The 7,814-nt window shown below is 39.2% G+C and overlaps 1 long non-coding RNA gene across 1 annotated transcript; it reads left to right on the forward strand.

Annotated features, from left to right (window-relative positions):
- Positions 1-262: 262 nt before the first annotated feature.
- On the forward strand, positions 263-3,493 carry LOC116807906 (uncharacterized). The gene is made up of 3 exons (XR_012054380.1): positions 263-537; positions 1,155-1,347; positions 2,910-3,493. It is a non-coding gene; the product is annotated as an uncharacterized lncRNA (long non-coding RNA).
- Positions 3,494-7,814: the final 4,321 nt, after the last annotated feature.

Raw genomic sequence — 7,814 nt, forward strand, 5'->3', positions numbered from 1 at the left:
CTATTCCCTCCCAGCCATGAATACATTCACCACATTCATTCATGTAATTTTATTTCAGCTTGGTTTGAGAATGAGTTGCACCAAACCCTCAACATTTATATCTGGTCATAAAATTTCCTGAGCTGCAGTTATGCAGTGAGTTTTGACCAGTGAGTTTTGTGCAGAGGACCTTTGACCAGCCAGAGGACCTCTGAGGTCCCTGGTTGCTCTGCAGGTCTGGTAAATAGATCTGTTCTCGGCCAAAACATCCAACTCCAGCAAATCACAAAGAATCTGAGGACATGCATGGAGAGCTTATCAAAGAGAAAATGGTTCAAATGAAACAGTTTTTTTCAGCACAACTTAAAAAAAGCAGAAACCTTTCTATCCCATCCTAATCTGTTTCAGTGTGGGACAGACCACCTGCCTCTCAGGATTTGGTTCCTCAGCTTATGGTGGAGAACAGATCCTTGGAGTACTCAACTAAAGGGGAAAAAGCCCCAACAACAAAACAACAAGAGAAAGGAATAACCAGTAGCAACTGGGCACCAAGGAAATGTGAGTACCCAACTTACTGCAGGAGTACAGGCTGTTTATTTATAACATCTCTTCATGTTTGTTATTTTAATGTTAGCAAGAAAAAGTGAACCTACAGTCTTCAGAGAATATGAAAAAATGCACAAAGCCAAGTAGTTTTTTTTACTTTACATACTGGACAAAGGTTAAAGAGAAATAGCTTTGAACTTGCATAATTTCAGGGCTTTTTGCATAACTATTAAATAATTTAGTGCATAAATAACACTAATAAAAATACTGGGCTGGTGTTACAATTAAAAGTAGACCCTGATTTTCAGACTATTTAATTTTGTGATGAAAGACCTGTTATTCCATGCCTTATTTTTGTCTTGTTTTCTCTTTACAGTTATTTTGAAAAAATAACATTTTATTGTTGGAATTGATAAGCACAGGTTTGTAGAGGTATCTAAAGTAAAATCATTGAATTCTCTCCAGGCTCAATATATCTTCCTTTGCAAAATAATTTTGATAAATATACAGATAAATCTTTAAAAATCAAAAATATATTTGTATTTAGGTGAATTTCTGATACAAAAAATGTTATTTTAGCTTACTGATACATAAACAACCTCTTTTAAGAATTCTGGTCTCTTTGCAAGGGCCACCAGCTCATTGGATGGAGGCTGGTAGATGAATGTTTTGGGGTCATGTCATTACTGGGACTTACAGATATTTGAATTTCTGGAAGAGGCTGATTGATGGCGCAAAGGAGTATTCTTTGGAGGAGTCACTTTGAGACTTTTTTCACAAAGAATGAAAAACTCAGTGTAAAGTACAACAAAAGGACAGCAAGTAAGTAAAAGATCTGTTTGTACTCTTTGTATTATTGGAGCAGTCAAAAGTTGGAGAAGTGAATGTTGAAAAGTGGCACAGTGAATATTTATTGTGCAGTCCAGGTCCTTCAAATATACACTCTTACTAAAAAGTAGTCCTGTGCTGTTTTCTTGAATTGCTGGTCAAAAATATCTTAGTGCTTGATGCTTTTGTAGAAATTATTCTGTGTGTTGCTTTAGTGCCCATCACCATGAAAATTGAATTTCAGCTCAAGATGGAACAGGGGATCAGTAAGAGATGATCCTAAATATGTTACTTGTTGGTTGCTCATGGCACAGGAAAAGGGCTAAGTTCAGTAAGGGATTAAACAGAAAACCTCCTTTTTGAAGCAGTGGGTTTGTGCCTCTGCATTTCTCTGAGCCTGGACGTCGCTGTTGAGAGCACCCTGCCATCAGCATATATTTAGATAAGGATGTTTTAGACTGGCACTCATTGACTCCAGAAGATTACACCAATATTGAAAGGCATGGCCAGATAGGACTATTTATCATATCTTTATTGCATTTCCTCGTGAAAAATACTTGTAAATATGCTGGGAATAACACTTAGGGAGATATTTTCAAATAGTCTAAATGGAAAATCTGAAAAATAATAGTGGATGCCTTAGATATCCATTGTGTAAGCTTAAACATTTATTTGAAATATGAACTCTTTATTTCTACTGGAATGAATTATGTTGTTTGCTATTTTTTTTCTCCTGCTATTATATTCAAACCGTTTAAAATTTATTCAGTCCTACTTATTGAAATATAAATGTTTAGGTTATGCAGCAAAATATATCATAAAAATACTAGAGGTATATCCAGTGCAGGAGATATTTTGAAACTAGTTACTAATCAAAATTATTAGCTACATTTTTACTTCTCCTGCTAGAAAACAAGCTTTCTATGTCTGCAAAATCATGCACTTTTTTTAGCTTGTGAGTTTCAAAGCAGGGCTCTTTTTTCACTGATGAATTTTAAAAATTAAGTTTATAATAGAAACCCTGTCATTTGCTTAACTGCAGAGGTTCAGAAACCACTATAATTAGCCCAACTACAGCAGCAGATGAGTTTGGCATTTCAGCATTTATCTAGGGATTTTGCATCAATTATTTTTTAGCAATGAACTAAAAGACATCTTTTGCATCTGGGTGCTAGATTTCTATTTTAATATGTTTTCACTTTTTAATAAACACCTGTTCCTGATTCTTTCACCCTGGCAGCCTAAACTACGTAGTTCAGATTCCTCCAGAAATTCAGACTTAACCTATTAAGTGCAATGGTGGTGAAACGGAGGATAATGACCTCTGGAAAACCAACTGGCCCCACACTCACTCGAGAAACACAAGAGTCTTCCAAGAGCTGTGTTTCTATCCTGGAACAGCTGCTTTGATTATGGTTTTCTGCTCCAGCTCCTTCATCCAATTGTCTTTCACTCATAGTGGAAAATTTAAAGGATCCTTTAAGCTATTCATATATGAAGGTTACTTAAAAGATAAACACATTGAAATATGGATTTTTTTTTTTCTTTTTCCTCAGTGGAAATTCCTCAGAACTAGGGAAATGGTTTTCAGGAATGAAGAATAGAACTGAAATATTGATTTCTTTGATGAAGGAGCTCAAGATTTATGCCCCAGATACAAGCACAGCCTCGCCTTTCTGCAAAAATCCTTGTGAGCAGAAGTAGACCCTCTAGCCCAAATGGATGTGTTGAAACAAAAGTGTCTGGAGTGATGCAGGGTCCACAGGCAAGAAGAGACAGAACTGGGAGGGCCTAGGTCCCAGTTGTTAACAATCAACACTTAATAAAAGGCAAAGATGTCTTTTTATTTCTGTTTTGAGTTCTGCTTATGCAAGATTATGTTTATTGAAATAGGCTTTCTAAAATATGACTTTCTCACAAAGTTGCACTTGCCTCCACTGGATTTTCCAGCATTTGTGTGAGCAAGAAAGAAGTGCTATTCATACCAGAGAATGTCTGCTACCAAGATGAGTATCTTTCATATTTCTGGTAGCCCAGATAACCCTTTTGGTGGTGACTTTCGGTTCCTTAATGACTGCAAACACAGAACTCAGCATTTTGCACTTTTTCATATAAGATATGTGGAAAGTGATCGTAGAAAACTTGAAAAATGGAAAAAATCCCTCAGCAGACTACCTAAAATTCTCTTGCATACGTTGACATTTTAGAAATATAACTCCAACAATAAATGATGTTTTTATAGAAGGCTATGTATTCTCTTTCAATATTCATTGGGGTTGGGTTCAAAAGAGAACTGAACCTTTCTAGCATTATCTTCTAAAGCTCTGTCAGGGTTGTCACTGAAAATATGTTTTCAGACCATCCCTTGAAGCACATGCTCATGCAGGGCTGCATGGGAGCTCCCATAGGCCAAACCCACAATTTTGCACAAACTTGGAGAAAATGGGACTGACACTAATGTTGAATATAAAGAGAACTTGAAATGAATTTGTGTAGTCTGGGATTTATGCAAGCAAAGAGGAAAGGGGAATAGGCTCCCCCAGTATGCAATTTGGCTCTTGGTGAAGCAACCTGTAGATAAGTCAGAAATTTCAGACTCCATGGGAAAGGTGGATTGTGGTTTTCTTATCTGTAATTTGAAGATTTTCACCAACACAAAGATACTTTTTAAAAAGCAAACTGTCTCGACTCCTGTGTGAAGGCCTGCAGTGAATTAGCCCAGTGCCTGCTGTGGTGGGACTATGAGACAGTCAATCTGGGCTGGCAATTAAGTCTCTTTTCACAGTGGGAATTCAGCGTCACATGGACTGCTAAGGACTACAGGGCAGAAGTTAACCAGTCACGTTCTTAAACCTAACTAGTTTTTTGTAGCTTGAGGTTAGAAACAGGGAGAGCAGAGGAAGTTTTCTCTAAACAGATTGACAAGGTGGCTTAGAAGAAAAACACCACTGCCCATATCAGTGAAAGTGCCCTAAAGGGAAGATGTAGTCCTTACCTTGTTTTAGAAAGAAAGGGAAGCTGGTTTGGTTTTGAGGAACAAGGTGAGATGCATTGCCTTCTTAGCTCTCTTTTTTTCTGTGTTGCTACTGAAGGCAAAGGAGATGTTCCCTACCTTGCTGTAGATTAATAAAGAGGAAGGAGGAGATAAAACAGGAATAGAACAGCAAATCATTGTCTCTAAATCAGGACAGCTGGGTTTTTGGGTTTCTTTTTGCTGTTTAGTCTGAAGGAGTGTGGACTACAGTATTTGTCTCCTGATAACAGAGTGAACTGGGGAAAAAGAAATGTTTTTTTTTAAATTTTGAAGTGGATTGAAAATTTTAACAGATGTATCACTGTAACACATCCAAGAATGCCTGGGGAACTGCACTTTGTCAACAGAGTGGCCAGCAAGTTATTTTTTGCCAGGGGTATAGCAAAGCCAAAATACTCCCCCTAATGAAGGGTACTTCCTCCCCCCAATATCTTCTATTTTGGTATAAAATTGTCCAGACTATGACCCAGAATATTATGGATTTGTATGTGACCCCAGGGAGGAAAGCTGGTCCAGAGATCCAGAGACTTCTCTGAAGGATGATGTTATGTAGCTTTGTTTTCTCTCCCAAATTCCTAGTGTCATAATAGACAACCAAGCCACCTAAATGCCATACAGCTGGGTGGGGCTGGAAGGCCTTAGTCTGAAAACTTCTTCAAACTTCAGCTATTGCCTAAATTTACTCCATCCTTATAATCCATCCATCCATCCATCCATCCATCCATCCATCCATCCATCCATCCATCCATCCATCCATCCATCCATCCGTCCGTCCATCCATCCATCCATTGAAGGGCATTGCTCAGGAATACCTTGACACTCAGATCTGAAGAGTTCAGTGCTTATCTCCCATCCTAGTGCCCTGTGAAGTCAGAAACTCTTTTATTTTCTCTATGTGATAGTTGGAGGACTTCACCCAGGGAATACATTCTCACAAATTGTACCACGGAACACAGATAAATGGGTAAACACCATTCCTGTCTTTGCTAGCAGAGAAGTTAGAGCACTCCAACACGCATAGGGTAACTCTCTTGAGGAATTCAAATCTACATTTCCCATGGATGAAAGCAGAGCCTAAAAGCAATTACAGGTAACAATTTGAAGAGCCCAGCTTCAGATGAGGCAGAGGAACCAGGCATTAAACCCTGATCTTCTGCTAATGGGCAAGTGATCCTACATGATGGCTTTTAGCCAAATAGTGACCACCTACAGCATCACTGATGGTGCAGTCTTAGGAAAATTATTCCTTTCATGAGCAAGCAGTGGGCACACACTGCCAGCTCTGCTGGGGGCTGAAGCATGGGAATGCCTTTGAAGGAGGCCTGATGCACCTTTTACACCGTGTTGTCTCCAAGGTGCCCTGACTTGGGTCTCTGCTCAGCGTATTGGGACTCTGCTTCCTTGTGCAAGTGCCCAGCTCCCTCACATAGCCTCATTCTAGAAGCCTGAGCACCTCAAAGTGGTGCTTGGGGCAGACCCTGGAGTACATGGCAGTAAGACGTAAGTTGCTTATTTTAAAGTAAAAATTCTGACATTTCCTCAGGTCTTTTTGGAGTGATACCTTGGTCTCTTTGTTGCTTTCTTTATCCTAATTTGCTGCTTAAAGCTCAGGCCCTCCTTAAGGGGAAATGGACATCTCTTACAGGTGTGAAATGTACTCAGCCATTATGGATCCCAGCACACTGGGGCATACTGCCTGGAATTCTTAGAAGCCTGTTTACCCCAAAGAGTACATACCTGTGTCTAAGTTCTGGTCTCCCTCCTAAAACTTTCTGAATTTTGATTTACATGTCTGTACAGTAAACCTGAAGGATTTATGCTTTGAAGTTCTATTTATAGAAGTTTTATTGTCCACATTTTTTGAGACAAATAGCACCATTATCAAACAATTAATTAGACATGTTCCTGCTCCCATTTAGAGGCTGCAGACATCAGGGTATGCAGCTGATATCACTTTTTCCCTAGAAGGAGAGGAGCTGAGATACAGTATTTTAAAAGAGGGTGAAATCAGAAGTCAGGTATGTTGCTAATTCCACACCTGTGGGAGAGAGAGAAAATGAGAGTGGAAGCTCCATGGCAGCTTTGTACACAGATTTAGCAATTTCTGGCTAAACTTCTGCTTGAGGAGAGAGAAACAGAATTTGGATGTTCTGACATGCAGAGCTATGTCCCTGTCTGTCCCCTAACAATTGACTCACTTTGGGCTGCTCCTTGCCATGGTAGCTGAACTATCAGAGAACAGTTTGTCCCATTTAGTCCAGTTAGTAAAGATATTCTTTAACTCTATAAAAATTCTCTCTCTTAAAAGACTGCTACAATGGTTTCCATTAACATTTAACAATCAAAAGTAGGTTTAGATATGGTCCAGTAAATAATCTGAATAAGCATATTCTGAACTTGTAGAGCGCTTTTTATTTGGACCGAATTTGTAGTGTCAGATTTTTTCCATTCATTCCGACAGGTTGCTTCTGGTTGGGAAATAAAGGACAGAGGTCTGGAAGGTAGAGGAGCTGTAGGATTTCAGCAAAATTTTTTTGGGTTTGAAGAATAAATGATGTTTGAATCTTAAAAGCCACATTGAGTACCTAAATTGAATGTTTTGGTCTTGTTGAAAGTCTCAAAGCCTTTTCAACTACAAATTGGGCTTTAACATCCCAAGACATCCACAGTCCCATTGGGAGTATCCAAAGTCACACAGCTATGTCCCCTTTAGGCTTTCTGATCATGTATCCCCTTTGCTCCTCTCCTCTGTGGTCTTCTGTAGCCTGATATAGTTGTTGTTGGATTAATTTTTACAGCTGAAGTTACCAGGAACAAACCCAAGACCTTTGGAGGATGAAGTGTTAAGTGTTTGGCTATATGAGCCTGGAGGGTTTTAAGAGACTCAGGTTTGAGACTGTGCTCAGAAACTCAACACTGGATCTTGCTGCTCTTGGAGGAGAAATGACAAATTTAGCTTGTGAAACTGTTTTACTTCTTGTAAAGAATTCATTACCCCTCAGAGCATGGTCTTGAATCATCCTTTCTCAACCATTTAGTTTTCCTTCCTCTCTGGCTCAGAGAGTAATTTTCTGGTGAAGTTTAACAGCTTCAGCAGAGCTTTAGAAATCCTTAACTGGGGATGCTTAATAGAGTGGTGAAAAGGACCCCTTTGGGTCCGATGTTTTGCTCCAACTGGGGCATAGCAAAGACTTGTTTATGTGTGTCTCCTTGCTATAGTTCAGGACTCTAAGCTACCAGGGAAAATAGAGTAGGCTTTCTGTGCTACACATTGGCAAAGGTAGGTCTATTTTAAAGGTGACTGGGAACCTGGGCCTGTAGGAAAGTGAGGGAAGGCTGTTTCTGGAGTATATGCTTAAGTTAAATCTCTGAAAATATCAAGATTTCAATAGCTGCACTCTGTCAGAGTCCAGAGTGAAGGACACAT

The sequence above is a fragment of the Taeniopygia guttata genome, chromosome 2 (genome assembly GCF_048771995.1).
Source record: "Taeniopygia guttata chromosome 2, bTaeGut7.mat, whole genome shotgun sequence".
Taxonomy (NCBI): domain Eukaryota; kingdom Metazoa; phylum Chordata; class Aves; order Passeriformes; family Estrildidae; genus Taeniopygia; species Taeniopygia guttata.